General features: G+C 42.7%; 1 protein-coding gene across 2 annotated transcripts in view; it reads left to right on the forward strand.

Moving 5' to 3' along the window:
- TAFA4 (TAFA chemokine like family member 4) overlaps positions 1 to 20,717 on the forward strand; it is a 176,299-nt gene that overhangs the window by 24,213 nt on the left and 131,369 nt on the right. The gene's annotated exons all lie outside the window — the stretch shown is intronic.

The following is a 20,717-nucleotide window of genomic DNA, read 5'->3' on the forward strand; positions in this document are numbered from 1 at the left end:
GTTTGAATCCCATCCCATTGATAGCAGATGTGAGGCTGTGAGCAGATTTGGAAGGACGTTGAAGGCGATCTAGTCCAGCAGCCTTTTGGTGGGTGCCTGTCCCGGCCAGTGGTCAGCCAGCTACTTAGGGACTCCCACACACTGGGGGAATTCATTGTGTCTTGACACATTTGTATTCCATTTGGACAGGTTCCTATTTCATTGATTGGTTCACTCACTTAATATATATATGTATTTTTTAATTTTTATTTTATTTTTTTACGTTTATTTATTTTTGAGACAGAGAGAGACAGAGCATGAATGGGGAGAGTCAGAGAGAGAGGGAGACACAGAATCTGAAACAGGCTTCAGGCTCTGAGCTGTCAGCACAGAGCCCGATGCGGGGCTTGAACTCATGGACCGCGAGATCATGACCTGAGCTGAAGTCGGATGCTTAACCGACTGAGCCACCCAGGCGCCCCCTTATATATATACACACATATATGTGTGTGTATATATATATATATATATATATATATATATATATATATAAACATATATATATATAAACATATACATATATATATGTTTAAGTTTAATTATTTTGAGTGAGAGAGAGAGAGAAGAGGAGAGGAGAGGAGAGACAGAGGATCCCAAGCAGGCTCTGTGCTGTCAGTGCAGAGCCCAGTGTGGGGCTCGAATTCACAAATTGGGAGATCATGACCTGAGCTGAAATCAAGAGTTGGATGCTTAACCAACAGAACCACCTAGGTGCCCCAATTCATTTACTTATTAAATGGAAGTATTTCTTGAGGGTCTCCTCAGTGCCAGGCACTCTGCTAGGGGGTAGGCTATGGTCTTGCTTTACGGAACTGACACTGTCATTATTAAACACTTATTTCTACACAGCCATGATTGTTTTTTAATTTTACTCTAATTTCTCTAAGTCCTAGTTCTGTTCAGTGGGCTCCAAAGAATATTTCTAACCCTTTTTCCACAAGACAGCACTTCAGATAGTAAATACTGTTGCCATTTTGTCTCCCCGAGTCTTTTTTTTTTCAGGCTTGCTCTCCTTCCGGCTTTCTTCACCATTTGGCGTATGGCTTGGTCTGGAGCGGTGCAGCTCAATAAGTAGCTATGAGCCATAAGCAGCTACATAAATTTAAATTGATTAGAGTGACATGAAACTAAAAATTCAGTTCCTCAGCCATACTAGCCACATATCGAGAGCTCAGTAGCCACATATCCAATGACTGTTGCATTGGAGATACAGAACATTTCATCGCGGCAGAAGTGCTATGGGGCAGGACTGAATCTTAAATTGGACTGAATAATATGAGATCTTTCATTCTGGTCTAATTCAGAGTATAACCGAATTACCCTTCTCTAGTTGTAAGTAATATAGTTTCATTAATGAAACGTAATATCAAAATAACATTTTTAGCAGCCATATTGTATTCCCCGGTTTAAATTCAGCATTTTAAATTCAAAGTCATTTGAGACATCTCTGAGCAATTTTTCCTCCATGTGCTACATGAGAGCGGTGTTTCTTCCATCCTCTGCTTTCTACTTAGGTTTTTAGCCCCAACCTTCATAATCTGCATTTGCCTCCAGAGAATTTAATTCTGTTAACTTTCAATGGATTAGGCACTTTACCGGAGTTTTTTCAGTTTTGCTTTTGACATATCAAAACTGTTGTTTTTCTTCCTGGGTTCAGATCATCCCCAAATTTGAGTGGGATGCTGGCAATGTCAGCATCTAAATTAATGATAAGAAGATGACCAGGATGGGGGCCCTGGACAGAGCCCAGCGCCATTCCTCTAGAGAATACACTCTGAATCGACATAGATGTAATTAATCAGCAGCAAGGAAAACTTGTGATGGGTTATTCAGCCTATTTATTTTCATTATGTCTGGACTATATTTCTTTATAGTTTTGCTTGGAGTTTTATGAAAAACTTAGAACATGTTGCTGAATTCTGGAATTGGTGATCATAACAGCCTTTGATCGTCAACTGCTATGAGTATGAAAAAGGGAATGAGCATTGCCTGGCATGGGTTATTCCTTGTTGAATCCATACAGATTCCAAGGAATCCTTGCTGCTCCTGGCCACGCATGTTAATAATGGCATTCTAAGTGTTTTTTGTGAGGTTGGCCCATGCTTACCGATAACGCGATTGGCAGAACCTCTGTTTTCACTCCTTTTCATTTGCTGGTACGTCTCCTGTTTCCTAGATTTTTCAGTTTGCCAGTAATATTTTTGCCACCTCACATCCCATGCCATCAGAGGTATGGGATTTAATTCATCAGGGCGAGGAGCCTTGGACTCATTTAGAGAGGGCAGGCACTCTGACAATTGCAACACCTATTTTGGACCGCACTTCCCTCTAACCTGTGTTCCCTCTACCCCTTATGGAAAGCATCTCATCCTTCTTAACAGAACACAGGCACAGACTGGAGGTTGAGTAATTCCACTCGCTGTCACCCGGTAGCATCATGCCACTGTCTCCAAGCAAGAGACCCATGTCTTGTTGTTCTCCTTGCCCTGAGCATGACAAAAATAGCCCTTTTGTAGTTCTGTGCGTTTTCTGCTGGGCTCAGTTCATTCCAGCCTTTTGCCTTCTTGACACTCGTATCAGAAGCTGGAAGATTGTTCATTTGAGGATCGAGGCATTCTCCAAAGCAGGTGACTTTCCAGGAGCCAGCTAGATAGAAAGCTATTATCTTGAGAATGACAGTTGGTGCATATCTTTGCCTCCACCTTCTGTTTGGACAATGGGCCTTAATTTCTTCGACTACTTCGGGTATTACTGGAGGATCATTTTCTCTAAACCTTTTTCTTTCCTTTTTTTCTCTCTCTTGGCTAAAACCATTTTTACTGAGACCCTTTCATGATGGATGTAACATACTGTGGAAACTGGTTTTCAGATGGCAGGAGTTGTGTGCGAGATGTGGGCTCTCTTTTCCAGGCGGGCTTCCAACCTTCACGACACCGTCACCACGGCAAGTCAGCTGTGCGGTTAACACCGATTTAACAAAGCCCTTAGAGCTTGTATTAAGAGAAGGACTCTGGAGTCAGACCCTTGCTGGTTCAAATCCCGGCTTCCCCACTTACCAGCTTTATGACCTTGGCCAAAGTATTAACCTTGCTGTGTTTGAATTTCCGCTAATAAGGTCCGTGCCTTGGAAAGCCGTTGCAAGACTTGAATGAGTTAATACATACAACAAGTTTGCAGCATAACATTTGGCAACTAGTTAGTGCTAAATAAAAGGTTTCTGATAGCAGTGATTATTATTTGTGGACTGAGACTCTCAAGGCTGAGAGGCTTCAAATAATTGAAATTAGAGGGCAGTCAGCTGGCAAGATTCTCAATTCTGATGTCCAGGGAGGGATATATGAAATCGATACCTGATTTTCTGTTGTGCCAATCAATGTATCATCACCCAGGACATGAGAAAGGGGCAGGGATGCAGAACAAGCTTTGCCATTTTGAGGAAGGACCCTTCACCTTTTGAGGAGCCCCGAGGCTGCACCTCGCTTCCTTAGTTGGCCTGTGTGCACAGGACACTGTTCACCTGTGCCTCCTGCCGCTTGCTCCTTACCTTTTCTCCCTCAGATGTGAAATTACTTTATGGTTGAGTTTTGTTTTCTTCTTTCCAAATGCCCTGGGACTACAGGCAGTTGGGGAGTTTTCCTTTGGGTTCAAGCCTCATTAACCCTGGGAACCTCCCCAGTTCAGTGATCTGTGGGTGAAAACGTGGAAAGCAAAAAAACCCAAAAAAAACAAACAAAAAAAAAAACCCCAAAACCAAAACCAAGCAAACAAACAAATAAAAATGAAAACAAAACAAAACAAAAAAGCAGGAAAGAAATCCTTTGGTTTGGTTGGAAATCTACTTGAAGACAGGACTGTGTATACTTTTCAGAATTTGTCATTATCTGAAAATGCATTTCCACAGTGCGCTTTCTCTCTCTGACCAATGAGAACTGCTGCTTATAATAAAAGCCCTCTTGTGGGGCGCCTGGGTGGCGCAGTCGGTTAAGCGTCCGACTTCAGCCAGGTCACGATCTCGCGGTCCGTGAGTTCGAGCCCCGCGTCAGGCTCTGGGCTGATGGCTCGGAGCCTGGAACCTGTTTCCGATTCTGTGTCTCCCTCTCTCTCTGCCCCTCCCCCGTTCATGCTCTGTCTCTCTCTGTCCCCAAAATAAATAAACGTTGAAAAAAAAAAATTAAAAGCCCTCTTGCACCCACCCTAGGGGAGACTGTTCTCACTAGCACTCTAGCTGGTCTCTTTGCACCTCAGGGCCTTTGAACATGCTGTTCCCTTTGTTTAAAAGTCCTTCTTCCATCTATCCCACAGCTGGCTCCTCTCATCTTTTAGTCTCTAACTCCAACAAGTTTCAACTGCCCTTGCTAAATTATCCTCTCTGCCCTCTCCCCCTTCCTTGCCACTTTCTGCTGTCATCTTTTTTTTTTTTTTTTTTTTAATCAATGTCTGGAATACTTTTTCAGATGGCTGATAACAGAATACAAGGCAGAGACCTCACGTGTCCCCTTTGCTGCTTGTCCCCATACCTTGAGGCAGTGCCTGTCACATAGTGGGGGCTCCGATATATTTGGTGAGTGAATGAATTTTGAAATTCAGTGCAGGAAAAGCTGCTCTGGAAGAAAAAAAGCTCACATCCCACCTTTGCCGTGGGTAGCAGATACCTCTGGTATCTTATGACATATTCCTCATCCCCCGGCAGCTGCAGAGGACCATTCTGAGCAAGTCCAGAGGTGAACTTCTGGGGAGCTGGGGGAAATAACACAAGGTAGCAACTTGAATGAGCAGCCCGAGCTGCTCACGTTCTGTCCCTTGTGTTTGTCAGGCCTCCTTCTGCCTTCCTCACAGGGCCTTCTCGGATGCAGTGTGTACAAGCCAAGGCGGCCCGCACGAAAATGGGAGGTAATACCCCTGATGAAAACCCCGTGGAGAGATGCTTTCACCAGTGGACGATTCTGGGAGCCGTTCTCTACAATTCTGGGGAGGCCCTATGGAATCTGCCTGCCACCATACATGGCAGCAACCTCAGTCATGCACCTCATGTCCTTGTCTTGGGCTCTGCTTGGGCCGGGGCCTCTCACCCCGAGACCCCGTTCGTATTGATAACTTCACTTCCTTGTCCCCTGCCTTCTGTCACAGCCTGCACACGCGCTTGCGATATAAATCGGGAAAGCTTTTATGAACCTCTTTGTTAGTGTTTGCTTGCATGTGTATTTTATCTCTTTCAGGGTGACAGGGGTCTCTTTGCCCTTGGACTTCTGACACTTGTTACCCTAAAGATCTTTGACAGTTCATCTCCCTTTCCTCTCAGCTGCTCACTGAGCAATCTGCTGGCCTCCAGCTCTGCCAGTTTCTTCCTTGAAGATGCAATCATGGAATCCAGCTTGCTCTTGCTTTCTTTCCCAGGCCATGCGTATTTATAGCTCTGGCTTTTAGATTGCGGGCTAACTTTCAAATGTGCTTGCTTTGAAATAGACTTTCTGAAGGACCTCTGTGGGGATAATGAGGCCATTTCTACACTTGCAAGTTGGAATACATTACAAATAGTGGTTGCAAGAAGTACTTGAAACGATGGTACTTTCTATACAGGGCAAATTGTTTTTTTTTTTTTTTTTTTTTAACCTTGCAAAACTCATTCTGCAACTCTCGCCTGGTGCTTTTGTGACTGGTTTATGCCTTACACAGAAGTCAGCTGCATCATCTGTGAGTTTTCTTTCCAACTTGTGGTGTCAGTACTGGCAGAATTGATGGGTGCTGGGTTCAGCTTCCATAGGGTGGGAAGGGGAAGGAGGGAGAAGGTAGCTGTGATGTTGTATCCCATGTTTTGCCACGTCTTGGGAGGTAGATTCTTTCACTTTTTCTGTGCCATAGTTACTTTTGGAGGTTTGGTGAGGCCAGTGGATCCTGTCTCAGAATAATACCTTAAAACACATTAAAGAAAGTTTATACAATTACAAAGGAAGCCAGCTATACTGAAATGTAGTGGTCAGGGGCGCCTGGGTGGCTCAGTCGGTTAAGCATCCCACTCTTGATTTCAGCTCAGGTCATGATCTCATGGTTCATGAGGTCGAGCCCCACATCAGGTTCTGTGCTGACAAGTGGAGCCTGCTTGGGATTCTCTGTCTCTCCATCTTTCTCTGTCTGCCCCTCCCCTGCTCGCACTCGGTCTCTCTCTCAAAAAAAAAAAATATGTAGTGACCAAAACATTACGGCAATTTGTGATCAAGAGCATGCACTTTTGTATTAATGCATTAAACAGCATGCTCTACAGGCGGATCCATTAACTACATAATTGTGGAGTGGTGATGGATACATATTCTGAGGTATGCACCACAAACTGTAATGTAACTTGAAAATACCTGTGGTTTCTCTTTGTGACCAAGTCTTAGGAACTGTTATAAACTTGTGTCGTTTGTTGCTGACTTTGATAATTGAAGGAAATACGGAGTTTCAAATAGAGGTTATTGCAAATAAAGATGTCATTGTTTTTCTTCATCCCAGTTCATGGACCCTTGAATTCTACCCAAGGACCCCAGATTCAGAACCCCCATTTCCAGGATTGACAGTTTGCTTTACGGCCTGTGCTAAAGCTCCTGTTTGGCTAGGCCACTGGTGACCGTCTGCTCTACTGTCTCCTCACGGATGAGATGCTCGGCAAGTGTTGGTTGAAGGGAAGTGTTGCCAGCACTGTACCTGCCGTCATTATAGGTCAGACCCATGTTAATGACGAGAGCCACGACCCTGGGATGCTACTTCGCGGGATTCCTGTGTCTGCTTTTTTTTTTTTTTTTTTTTTTTTTGGTTTCATCTGTTATAGAAATAGCCATTGATCGGGAGAACCAACGATGTCTGAAATTACTTATTAGATTGAAAATACTTTGGAATGTGGTTTTACTAACTTGGTTTGTCAGGTTTTCTCAGGCAGGATCCATTTGCTGATTACTACTTTGCATAACGCTGTGGAGTGAACAAGGCTGATTTCGGTTTTGACATCAAGTGGTTTCATGTCCAGTAAGGTTTCATACCCATACACGAAAACATATGCACACAAGGGGAAAACGTTTGGAGCGAAAGCCCGAGAGTGTGTATCCACAAAGTGAACGATCCAGGTATTGGTTGAAAAAAAGGGGTGGTAGGGGTAGGAGAAAAGGGAGGCCTGAACACTCCTTTGTAGACATTGGAAAGACAGTGTTGCACAGTGGTTAGGGGGGCAGAGGCTGGGACCTGGGTCCATATCCCAGCTCTGCCACTTGGTAGCTGAACTTGAGCAAGTTACATTTGGATGCCCTGCTTCCTAATTCCTCCTCTTTGAATGGGGATGAAGATAGCACTTGCCTCAAATTGTGGGGAGGATTAAATGAATTCATGCAGAGGAAAGCTTTAGGGCAGCATGGGGCATTTATAGGGGTTCTGGAAGTCACAGTGAGCTGTTATTACAACAACTCATCACATTAGCGTGGTTGCAGTTTACTCAGCCTTTCCCTATACCATGCCTCATTTCAACTTTACAGTAGCCCAAGTAGCTATTTTAAAATCCATTTTTGGGGTGCCCGGGTGGCTCAGTCGGTTAAGCGTCTGGCTTCAGTTCAGGTCATGATCTCGCGGTTCGTGAGTTCGAGCCCCACGTCGGGCTCTGTGCTGACAGCTCAGAGCATGGAGCCTTCTTCAGATTCTGTGTCTCCTCCTCTCTCTCTGTCCCTCCCCTGCTCATGCTCTGTCTCTCAAGAATAAATAAACTTAAAAAAAAAAAAGTAAACTCTAAAATCCATTTTTAAGATGAAGAACTTGAGGTTCAGGGAGGTCCGATGATTTGCCTGTTGAACAGATGTGACGCACTGGGAATGAGAGCCCATGTCTTGGGTTGGCAAGACCTGTTCATGTTCCAGTGTCTTCCACTGCATTTAGTGTATCGGCTGAAGGGAGCTTATGCAGTTTATTTTACTTTACTTTTCTTGGTGAGAAATGAACTTTTATTATGTTTGAGCCATTGAATTTTTGGGTCTTTTTGTTAAAACGGCTTGCATTCTTTTGCACCGGTGCTGGATATCATGTTTCCTGCATCCTGCATAGGAAGACTTTCTTAGCTTATTCCTTTATTTGGTGAGCACCCCCTCCAATTGCTTTCTTAGAAGGTATGCTTGAGCAGTAAATACCTTGGGAGCTGGGTTCATTTGCATTTGACCTGTTTTTTATCCTTGATAAAATCCTGGATCCTGGAACCTTTAAGGATCTTCTTTTTGTCTCCAGCGTTCTGGTGTATGTTGTTTTCCACTATTGTGCCGGGTACTAAACCCTTTCAATCTGGACACTTGTATCCTTCATTTCTGTGAATAAAATTTTTTCTTTGATTATTCCCCCCCTCCCCACCCTTGCATTTTCTCTTTGTTCTTAGTGGAACTCTTAATACTCAGGTACTGGACTTCCTTGTCTGGCACTCTAATTTTCTTGTGTTTCTCTCCTAGCTCCCCTCCATTTCTTTTTGTTTTACTTTTTGGGAAATGTCGTCATCTTCCTTCTACTGATTTTCTGGTTTGTTCCCTGAATATTTCTTTTTTCTCTTAAATATTTATTTACTTAAGTAATCTCTGCAGCCAGCGTAGGGCTCAAACTCACGACCCCGAGATCGGGAATTGTTTGCTCTTCTGACTTAACCAGCCAGGTGCTCCCTCTTTTGTTTTTAAAATAACCCCTTGATCTTGTTTCTTGGTTACAGACCCTCTCATCCCTCTGAGGACATTACTGACAGATTTGTGTAAGTTTTTTTTCTTCCTGTGTGGGTTGCTGCTTCTGAGTTGCCATTTCCTGTTTCTCGAGTTCATTTTAGGTTTTTCAAATGAAGGGGACTGACCCTTCATGGATCCAGTGCTGTCCCATAGAACTCTCTGCAGTGATGGAATTGTTCTATAGCTGTGCTCTTTAATATACCATTCGCCAGGTGGAGCTGTTGAGCAGTTGAAATGTGGCTAGTGCCACTGATGAACTCAGTTTAAAATTTTATTTCATGTAATTTTATTTCAATTTAATGGCTCACGTGGCTAGAAGCTATCACTTGGACAGGGCAGACGGAGTTACTCTTGCGTTAGAAGGTGTGAGTAAGAGGCCTGCCTGTACCACCAATTAGCTTTGTAACCTAGGGAAGCTAACATCTTGGGTCTCAGTTTCGCCATCAATGAGACGGGGGCAATTCTATTTGGATTCACCAACAACAACAAAAAATCACTCCAGCTAGACCAAAGGTGAAAATTACTATTTTAAAAAAATTCTTAGGAGTTCTTATGTAATGATGAGAGGCCAAGGAAAGGCTAAAAGTAGAACAACCTTGTGGAACCTGGATCAGACTCTTGTATCTCATTTCTGCTCTTTGAGTATCTGTGTCAGTCTTGTGTCTGTGCAGATTGGCTTGCCTTTTTTTTTTTTTTTTTGGTGCCTCTACATGTACTGAGAGAAAGATGGCCACTCCACAACTTCCAAATTTATGTTTCTCCCCTTCAGTAGCTTAGTCTCAAATGACTAGCTATCTCTGTTTCTTTCTTTTTTTTAAAGTTTATTTATTTTGAGAGCGAGAGAGCAAGCCAGGGAGGGGCAGAGAGAGAGGGAAGGAGAATCCCCAGCAGGCTCTGCACTATCAGCTTCTGACGCGGGGCTTGAACTCACAAAGTGTGAGATCATGACCTAAGCTGAAGCCAAGAGTTGGACACTTAACTGACTGAGCCCTCCAGGCGCCCCATCTTGGTTTCAATTCTAAGTCCCAGGAAGCAGAAACTTTACCTGGTGTGGCTTGAGTGAGCCATGGGCGGCAGAACAACACAACAAACGATATTGCCATGCATCTCATAAGAGGTTTGGTGGGGGCTGGGATGTTCTCAGGGAAAGCCGTAGTTCTAGTTGCTTCCACACCTAAAAAAGTGTCTGTAGTTAAAAATTTTGCCACAAGGTGAGTACTGTGATTGAAAACCCAGATTTGTTGGGGAAAGGAGACTGGATATCCTGCTTCAGTTTAGGTTTTCAGATTCATTTATTGATTCAACAGATATTTGTTGAATGCTTGGTACATGCCAGGTCCAGTAGCAGGGGCTAGAGATGAGATTCAGTGCTGAGAGAAGAAATCTGTCTCTGGCCTACATGGAACTTCCAGTCTTATGGGGGAGACTCCCGTGAGTATAACAATGCAATTCTGAATAATCAAGAAGAAAAGGCTAAAATTTAGAGATTTTATTTAGTAATTAGGAAAGTGCCTCCATCAGGGTGGTTGTCCTGAGAAATGAAGATGAAGCAGGAAGTAACTAAGTGGAGAAGGACAGAACAATATGTTTGTCTATGAACAAAAGGAATGACATGTGCAAAGGTCCTGAGGCAGGAAGCCTATGAAGGACTGGAAAAAAGAGCTGGATCATATTGGAATTTCATTGTTTCTGCTCCGTCTGGCCCCTGTTTACAAAAGTACTTTGGAACTGGTTACAATGGACGGGGTTTCAGGGGACTCTGTTATTTTAATGAAAGGTTAAAGGTCCCGTAGGTGACAAAGGTAAATCTACATCTTACGTATTTTTATGGTATGCAGCAGATTATGACAATCTTAGTTTTTATATTCATTTCTTCCTTTTGGGGATGAATGCTGCATTTATTACCTTGAGGGCATAAACTCCTAAGAATAAGAGGTTATTGTTGCCAGCCTCTTGTGTTTTTCTGCTTTAGAAGTCTTGTCAAGTTTGTAGCACATCTCTTCTGTGCTGGAATTACGAGATCATGACCCCATAATTTCCTTATATTTCCTTATATGGGCCTACTTGCTGCCAGAATATTTCCCTGATGCCCCAAAGAAACATGACTAGTGAATTCTTGTGTGAAAATGTGGACTCGGCACAGAAATTTCTTAAAACTCAGTTTCTGGTTGTAACACGTTATAAATGTTAGCTGGTTTTGTTTTTGTTTTTGCTTTTGTTTTGGGGCGGCGTCTTAAATACAGAAGAATGGCCTCACAGGTCTTTGTCTGAGTCGATGCTATCAAATCAGGAGGAGATTAAGACAATTGCTGTGAGTGCCACAGGTTCTTTCCAAGTGAAGAGAAAAAAAAATAATCCAGAGTGTATTGTTGTCTATGAATCACAACTTACGGTGTTACTGATAGGCCTGCATTTTGTTTTTCACTTTCATAATATATTTTGTTTAACCCTCATGTCTACACCGTTGCCGTTTCCGCGTGTAATGAGTCTTAAAGATGATTGGTGGGGCGGGTCTTTCTTTTGTACTCAGGCCCAGTGTGCCTTGCACTCGCAGAGCCCGTCTCATCTACTGAGATGTACTGAGACGTGTTCACTGAAATACTGGATAGGTGTTTCCTAGTGTTCACACATGAGGAAGTAGACATGTGGCAGGAATTTATGCGATGGGTTCCTTCCTCAGCTGCGGCCGGGTGTTAGGAGGGCTCCGTCCTTGCCATCACCTCCATCCTCGGACTGGGAGGCCTTCTGAGTGGGACTTTGTGCACACCGCACTCTGCAGTCTTGACTGAGCATGTACTACGTCCAGCTCCCCCTCTGGTTTCTCCAGACTTTTCTGTTTTAAACGCCCCTTTCCTCCCAGAGGGTGGACTCTCTCAGCCTAGTTTGGAATCCCGAGTCCCCCATTTCCTTGTCTTGTGCTATTGGGCAAGTAAGTGGAATGATTTCTCTTCTGTACGGATTGAAAACAAAATAAAACAGAACCGCGTTCTCAGATGATTTCGAGGAGTAAATGAGATGAGAAGTGAACCGACGGGTCCAGTGTTGGGCCCTGGGTATCCATCTGTTAGGTTATTACCACGATGCCAGATTCTTCGGTTGTCTTCTCCTGAGTTTAGATACAAAGCAATCGGATGTGGCTTTCCATTGCTTTCCAGGGCCCATGAACATTCTTCTAGATTCTCAGATCACACAATGCCTGATCTTAATTTCATATGGCATGATTGGTTGTGAATCCCTGTGAGCCAAGGCTGATCTTTTCTTAAAGCTGTAAAACATAGGCCCTTGGGGTCCCTTGCCATCCCATCCCTTGCCCCTTGTCTTCTTCCAGGTCCCCTGACTGCTTACTTCCCTATATTACATGCAATAGACTTTGGGCCTCACATAAACCAGACCCTAAAAGTCCTTTGACCCCTTCCCTAACGACTTACAATCTACCAGGAAACCCATCCTCGAATTGCATTGTGATTCATTGCCTGTTAATTCCTGTATCATGTGGTCTGGGTTACGTTTTTCATTTTATTCTTGGGAAATAATGTTTTACCCTTAGGTGACTGTCACAAGGTGGGAATTTTGAGTTCTGGTCTGGTGAGTGGCATGGGTCGGCAAAAGGGGAGTGGACAAAGAGACAGGGTGAGTTGAACTTTGGATCCCTTAAGGCATATTAGATAAAGTGGTCTTGTTCATATACTCATGTATTTGTATCTGTCCCCATCAAAACAGATTTGAGAATGTCTTTAAAAATATTCAGTGAAGATAAAGGGAAGATAAAGAAAACTAAGTATAAATTAGGCATATAAAACGCATGGTGAAGAGTTCTATTTGCTTATTGGAGGTAGGCTATAAATTTGGCTCGGAGCTTCCTAGTTAGCTAAAGGGAAGAGTGAAATAGAATACACTCTCGGGTGTGCAATGTCCGTAAAATAAGAACCAGTGTTCCTGGTACCAAGACCCGAGACTTCGACCTTGTAAGTTAGTTCATTAGTTTGCCTCCACACGGAGTGCCTGAGGTAACCCGGTGTTGTGTGTGAGAGGACTTCTTCGGAAAGAGGCTCGACTTCATTGGTGCTCTATTCTCGAGATAGCTGGACAAATTTCATTCTTTGTCTCTCTCGCTCTCTCTTTTTAAGTTGAAGTGTGCTCGCCACACCGTGTTACATTAATTTCAAGCCTAGATTCGTTCTCTTGCACTTCTAGGTTGAGACCTTCATGTGTGCCAAGCAAGCAGTTGATAAAATGTTTTGCTAGTTTTTCTTCACTTGAGGGTATAGATAAGGCAATAATTTTCTTGGACCCACAGGTAAGATAGACGCCAGCCCTAGAGAGAATTAATGAAGGGGAAAGGGGAGTTTACCCCCCTTGCTCCCTTAGGCACCAGCTCATTGGTTCGCAAACATCTATTGGTAGCCTGCTGTATGCAGTTGCTGCCTTAGGCTTCAGAACATGAGTTTTTCTTTGGCTCTTTTTCCACCATCCTGCTTCAAGCCCTCACCCTCTCTTGCTTGGACTCCTACAGTAGTCTCTCAGCATCCCCCCCTCCCCCCACCACAGGGTGCAGTGTCTTCCCAGCAGCTGGAGGGCTCTTTTCCCTAACCCGTCTCCTTTTCCTGTCCTGTTTAAAACTCTCACATCGCGTGTGTGGAATCAAATCCCAGCTCCACACTATGATTTGCAAGCTCCCTCATCATTTGCCCCTGGGACTTCTGTGATATCATCTCCAACCCCTCCCTCCCCTAGCTTATTACCCGCCCCCCCCCCCCCCATTCCCGCCACTCCGACTGCTGCTCTGCTGCTGACTACACCAGGTTTATTTTGGTTGGTGGTTCCTGCAAGCGCATGCTGGTTCTCTATGTAGGATGCACTTGAAGCCCACATTTTGTCGCTCACCATTGTATCAGAGTCCCCTTCTCAGCAGGCCTTCTCTGGGCACCCAGTCCAGGTAGCTGTGCATCCTCCAAGCCCAGCCAGTCTCTGTCACACTGTTTGCTTTTGTGTTCTTGGTTATACTTACTCCAATCCACAGTTACCTTATTCACGCTCGTTTGCCTGTTTGTCTGTCTCCCGTGCTGGAACACTAGCTCCAGGGCCTTAGCTATCCTCTGTGCACAGTGCCCAACACATGGCCTGCTGCGGGAGAGTTGATCAGAAGTGCTGGTTGGGGTGCCTGGGTGGCTCAGTTGGTTAAGCTCCGACTTCCGGCTCAGGTCATGATCTCATGGTTCGTGGGTTCCAGCCCTGCTTTGGGCTTTGTGCTGACAGCTCAGAGCCTGGCACCCACTTCGGATTCTGTGTCTCCCTCTCTGCGCCTTCCCTGCTTGTGCTCTGTCTCTTTCTGTCTCTCAAAAATCAATAAAAATGTTAAAAACAAAAAATAGGTAGAATCTTAAGTTTATTTAAGGATATCTTATATTCTGTTTATAAATATGGCTTTATTAAAAAATTAAAACATCTACTTATTTAACAAAAATGGGTCAGTTAACATTAGCACTGTCAAAAGACTTTTTCTTTTCTGCCACAGGAGGGCACTGTTGGCAAACATAAGATGATTTTTAGGTTGAAATTTAATAAAGGTTTAGATTAAGCTCTTAAGAAGCATTTGTCCCACTAATAGATTAAAATGGCCAATATTGTCGGCAGTGGGCATTGCCTTGCCATTAATCCTGTCACGGCTGAATTTACTGTGTATATATGTCCATGAACTGCATGTTATCTATATCAGAATCATACTGTGTTTCACCTAGAATGCTCTGTGAGTCATTTTCACATATGGAAGTCACCTTGGCGGGTCTTCTAGTTGAACTCTGTTAGTTCACAGGTTCATTTAGGGTCATAGAAGTTAGATGACCGTTCATTTGGGAGTGAAACTAAAGACTTACATTTATTCATTTATTTAACAGAGCATATTTAACACCCATGATGCACAGGACATTATGGTAGAGATTAGGGTACAGGAGAAATACAATATCATCCTTCCCCTCAAGAGGTTCATTCTGGTTGTAAGTGAACAGACCCTGACCCCCACCCCCATCCCCAACCCGTAACCCCACGCCCCAGCCAGGAGTGCAATCATTAACATAGTAGAGGCACTGTTACCCATCTTTATGTACAACTTACCTTATGAATATTCTTTAGGTAGACATTAGACACATCACATAACAACTTTTACGGTAAAAATTCAAGTGCTTGGCAACTTGTGGGTAGCCTTCACATATTATGTTGGTTATTTATTATGTTAAAATCCTTGGACGCTGTTTTGATGATTTGAAAAATGAGAAATGAGAGGAAAATTTCCAATTAAAAAACTGGTCTAATTAAAAGAAATAAACCCTCTGCAGTAAGGATAATTAGGCCTTGAGAGATTTATGGCTAAATTGCCATTACTGTTCCCATTGGTTCAGCCCCAGACCTGGGCGATTTCCCTCGGACAACAAGCTGTAGAGTCATGCTGGGTGTGCCTGAATTCGGTGAGTGCATTTCATTTCATGTAACTTGCCAGTTTGTTTTCTCCGTTTCCTGTATACCGGCTCTGGATGAAACCATTGTCACTTACTGATGATTGCTTTTGTGCTTCTCGTGGTCACTGGAAGGCTGGATTTTTCTTCATTAACAAAATGCACTGTTTGCTCATAATTCTACTAGAAAGGATTGTGTCACTGCCCTTAAGTAAGGATGCTGTGTGGTTTTAAGGAATTTCTCGGTTCTTAAAATGACAGTGTGTGAACCTTATAAAAACACAGCATGTCTGTTTAATTTATTTAAATCATCGCCAACTGGAAGAGCCTTTTTAAAGAACTCTCCACCACCTAATTTAGATGAGATAGTACTGGTAACACTTGAAATTAAAAGGCCGTTTATAAAATGTTTAATATTTAATAGACACAGTTATTGTCTTTAATGGCTCATTTACAACATGCTTTAATATGTTCTAAAATGGCTCAGTAGTAAATTCTTCATAGATGTTTTTAAGCAGGCAATAAAAAAGCAATTTATGACATGTATATACCACATTCTGGCAGAAAAAACGTGCCCACTCTAACATATGACGGTGAACATGCTCTAAATTACTAAGTAATTCCATGCGTCGTGTGATAATTATAAATGATAGCCCAGTGGAGGCATCGGACATGTATCCATGTTTGAAATATATTCATGTAAGCATCAATAACCTATTAGATACATTTACCTTCATCAGCACACTCTTAAAAATAGGAAACTCATTAATACTTGTTTCAGAATAAATTTGTCAAGAGAAGGTTTATATCGGCTTTTATGTATTTTTGTGGAAAAGCTGCTTGAAAATTTCTAGAAGACAATTCAATGCGGTTTTGTTATTTAAGCAACTGGAAATGGAAACATCTTTCCTCATTTCTGTCTGAAGAAATGATGAATGAATTTATGTAGGCAACTTCCATTTCAAAATTTCCATTGTTTATCAGACAAGACATCCCTTAGTGGGATCATCTTTTCTCATGTTTTTCACTCACGAACCTGCTCCCCCCCCTTTTTTTAACTCCCCAAACCCAGGTTGCTAATTTATGATGCATTTGTCATTTACATCATCTGCTGTCTTGGTTGAGTAGAAATTAGTGTGGTAAAATGATTTATTACAACGTCCAAACTTTTAAGGGTGTCACCTCTTTTATTAGTTGTTGGGAGAATTATGCCAACCTGTTCCCTGATACAGGGGTGGGGGGCTGAGAACCAGAGTTGCCAGGCCCTCCTAGTAGATCCCACCATGGGAGGTCAGACGAATTGAAGGTGAGTCTGGAAATAGCCAGTTATTGGAAAGTGGCCACTGTGCAGGTGATGCAAGGCAGAACTTGTAACACTCACCATTGGCCAGGCGGGAAAGGGCAGTGCCGTTTGGGACCATTTGCTTTATTATTTTTTTAAATTTAATTATTATTATTATTTTTTTATTTTAGAGACAGAGAATGAGAGTCAGCAGTGGAATGGGGCAAGGGGGGAGAGAGAATCCAAAACAGGCTCTGCGCTTAGTGTGAAGCCGACATGGGGCTCGATCCCATGACTCTGTGATCGTGACTTGAGCCGAAATCAAGAGTGAGTTGCTTAACCGACTGAGCCATCCAGGCGCCCCCTGTTTGCTTTGTTATTAAGCGAGAATCTGCTCTGCTGTGTTGTTGCAAAAATGCTTCCAAATTGGAGTTTGTCAGGAAATGAGTCTGGGAGGGTGCATAGACAAAAATCCTCTTTTTTTTTTCCTTTGGTTTTGTTTCAATGCCGAATTCCTTCATTGAAATCCACAAAAGTAATTTAGCCTTCATGCGGTATGTTCTGGCTCTGGCGTATTTTCTCTGCAATGTTTTAGACAAGTTGTGATCTGCAGTGTGGTTGTCTCCCATCTGTTTGAAAAATGGCAGCTTAAGCATTCAAGGACTTTAGAATTCTTGCATGTTTGGTCTTAATTTGGAAAATGACATAAGACTTTAATAAATCTGCAGCAAATCAGAAGCCTGCAGCAATTCTGAATCCCTGTTTTTCCGCAGCTTTTCCGAGATGAAGCAACATTTATTTAGGGGTTAATAGTAAACACCTTTGGCTCCAAGCCTGCATCTGCTTGCACATTTAGTCCAGTTGCCTACACACATTTTTCCAGGCAGAATTCTCATCTTTAGGATGCTGATCAAGGTCTTGAGTCCCTAAAGAAGATAGATTTATTTTCAGTCTATTTACTAAAGCATGAAAAGAGACTAATACGTTTTGGAAATAATTTCACAGGAACTGGAACAGTAGGTGCCTTGGTACCAGATGGCTTGAATTTGAATCCTAACGTAGCTGCTTGTTGGCTGGGTGACCTTGGGCAAGTCACTTACTGTCTTTATGCCTTACTTTCCTCATCTGTGTATCAGGGTATAAATAAATCCTACTGATATTTTATTTGTTAAAAAATTTTTTTTTAGTGTTTATTTATTTTCGAGAGAGAGAGAGTGACAGAGCGAGCAGGGGAGGGGCAGAGAGAGAGGGAGACACAGAATCCAAAGCAGGCTCCAGGCTCTGAGCTGTCAGCACAGGGCCTGATGTGGGGCTTGAACTCACCAACCGTGAGATCATGACCTGAGCCAAAGTTGGACGCTTAACCAACTGAGCCACCCTGGTGCTCCAATCCTACAAATATTTTAAAGTGCTTTAACATAGGGCCTGGCACTATGTGAGTGCTTCTGTGGGGGCTTGAGTGGATGCTCAGAGAATTGAATTAACCAGAACATTCCAACTACCAACTCTCCATGTTGTTTAGGATTGGTAATAAATTCTAAACCACTTTGGTATATCTTATGAATGGAAGGCTTTTAATTAGATATGTCACTTCTTGTGGGCTATGGGCATTGAGGAAGGCACCTGTTGGGATGAGCGCTGGGTGTTGTATGGAAACCAATTTGACAATAAATTATAGTACGTATAAAGACATGTAACTTCTTATTTTGACATCATTTCTGACTTAATGAAAAGTTGAAAGAATAGTACAAAGAATGCCTATATGCCCTTTACCTGGATTCACCAATCGCTTACATTATGCTCATTATTTTTTATATTCATACATTCAGTCTTCTGTGTCTCCCTTCCTTTGCCCTTCCCTCCTTCCCCCTCCCCCCCAGCATCATTTGAAAATGAGGTAGAGGCATCTGCTTTTTATTCTTAAATATTTTAAGGTGTATTTTTAAATTAAATTAAATTTAATTTTTTTCTTATTATTTTTTTAACGTTTTTTTTGGGACAGAGAGAGACAGAGCATGAACGGGGGAGGGGCAGAGAGAGAGGGAGACACAGAATCGGAAGCAGGCTCCAGGCCCTGAGCCATCAGCCCAGAGCCCGACACGGGGCTCGAACTCACGGACCGCGAGATCGTGACCTGAGCTGAAGTCGGACGCTTAACCGACTGAGCCACCCAGGCGCCCCAAGGTGTATTTTTTTAGTAATGACATTCTCTTTCTTATTTACAGTATGATCAAAATTAGGAAACTTAAGGTTGCTACAACCCTCTATTCTGCAGGCTACGTTTTGAAATTGTTAATTGTCACAATAATGTCATTCATTTATAGCAGTGTGTGTGTATGTTGTGTGTATGTGTGTGTAGGCACTTCATCCTGAGGATAGCTTTGTGTGTGTATGTGTGTGTTTCTGGTCCCAAGATCCAGTCAGCGCACCATCAGAATTGCATTTTGTTGCCATGTGTCTCTCCTTTATTTGAAACAATTCCTTAGAATTTTTTTTTTTTTTTTTTGGTCTTTCATGACCTTGATACTTTCAAAAGCAATTACATTTTAGAGTGTCCCTCAAATTTGAGTTAGTCTGATTTTGCGTCGTGATTAGATCTTGCTGTAAGGTCATTGTGTCTTCCAATTCTAAAAGGAACTGTGATATATCATCCCTGTAAATTTGTAGACTGGAAAGCTGAGAAGGAACTTGATGCTATCCAGATTGACATGTGTGGAGTGAGGCGGGTGTAGCAAAACCAACACAGATATTGTGAGGCTGCTTATCTACAAGTAAATGACTATTTCAAAAGAATAATCCCCTTAGGGAATTCGCCCTACTCGTGGTGGGGGCAAATAGATCCAGAGAAAAGAGAAAGGGAAAACCTCACTATTTCCTTGATAAGAAATCAAGTGTAGGCAGAATTTTTTCCTGTGTACAACAGAAATAAATTAAACATCTGAAGAATGGTCTCCTGTGGCTGGAAACCTCCAAGTTTCTTGGTACCAGGAAGCATAAATAGGCACTCTCTGCTCCTTTGTTGGAAGAGAGTGACTATCCCTACGCAGTACTAACACATGAGGGAAAAGATGAAAAATGTACCCGACATCTAAATGCCAAGTGTTTTGAGTTCATTCTGAGAATGATGGGGCGCACGAAAACATTTTTTTTTTTTTTAAGTCAAGACACGGGCAGTGTCTTTCATCATGGAAAACATGGAATCTCTTTAAAAACAAACACGTTTGGAAGCAGATGGGTAGGAAGGACTGTACTATGGCTGGAAAACAACAGAGAAGAGAAATGACTAGAAGTAAATGCTTTTGGTGCCATGTGCGAAATTATTCATGCTCTTGATTGCACTCAAGTTTGGAAGTGACAAGAAAGAGTTAATCCTTTGAAGCCAGCGCCTAGGGTACACCCTGGGAAAATCTGACCGAATGAGTTACTGTCCAGCCTAAAATTAAACTCCTGGCTCCTTGTCTGGCATACGAACGATGAGATCACATTTCTTTTCACTGATGGGTCCATTTTTTAATGAATTGAAAAGAAGAATCCCCAGTGGTTCCTTTTGTGTGAAGAAAACAAGATAAATATTAGCTAGGAAAGGTCATTTTGGTTTCCAATATGTGGGAAGTTCATTATGATGGATTCTGATAAATTATACTGTGTATTTCTTTCCGGTAACAGAAGGTCACACTGTGCCCTTGGGTGGACATCAGGACAAACATACTTAATAAAGTTGGAGGATGTGGGACATGAACAGTTTCCAGTACTTTTTTCCCCAAATACCTTATATTTGTGCAGTTATTCAAAGTCTCTTTCCTCTTGTTGAGCTGTTCACTCAAGGCCGACTCTCTTTCCTTAAGCCCCAAAGGGGTGGGTCTGTGTTCTTCAGTCAAACATGTAATTACCTTTAGGGGCGTCTAAAGAAGAGAAAAGGCTCAGTTGTGCTTTGTGGCGGGTTTGTAATAGGTTCAGTGTGATTCTAAAGTAACTAGACTGTGTTGCAGTGAACATTTTTATCTCATGTTTGCAACTGTAATATTTACTGATGCACATCGTCATTTTTCTCTGATCTCCACCACTGGAAGGGATGCCTTTAACTTAGCAATGTTAAATATGGTGTAGTTTTGGGGCACCTGGGTGGCTTACTTGGTTGAGCATCCGACTGTTGATTTCAGCTCAGGTCATGATCTCATGGTTCGTGGGACTGATCTGCTTTGGGATCTGTGCTGACAGTGTGGATCCTGCTTGAGA

The sequence above is a fragment of the Puma concolor genome, chromosome A2 (assembly GCF_028749965.1).
Source record: "Puma concolor isolate L17-30 chromosome A2, mPumCon1.1.hap2, whole genome shotgun sequence".
NCBI lineage: Eukaryota > Metazoa > Chordata > Mammalia > Carnivora > Felidae > Puma > Puma concolor.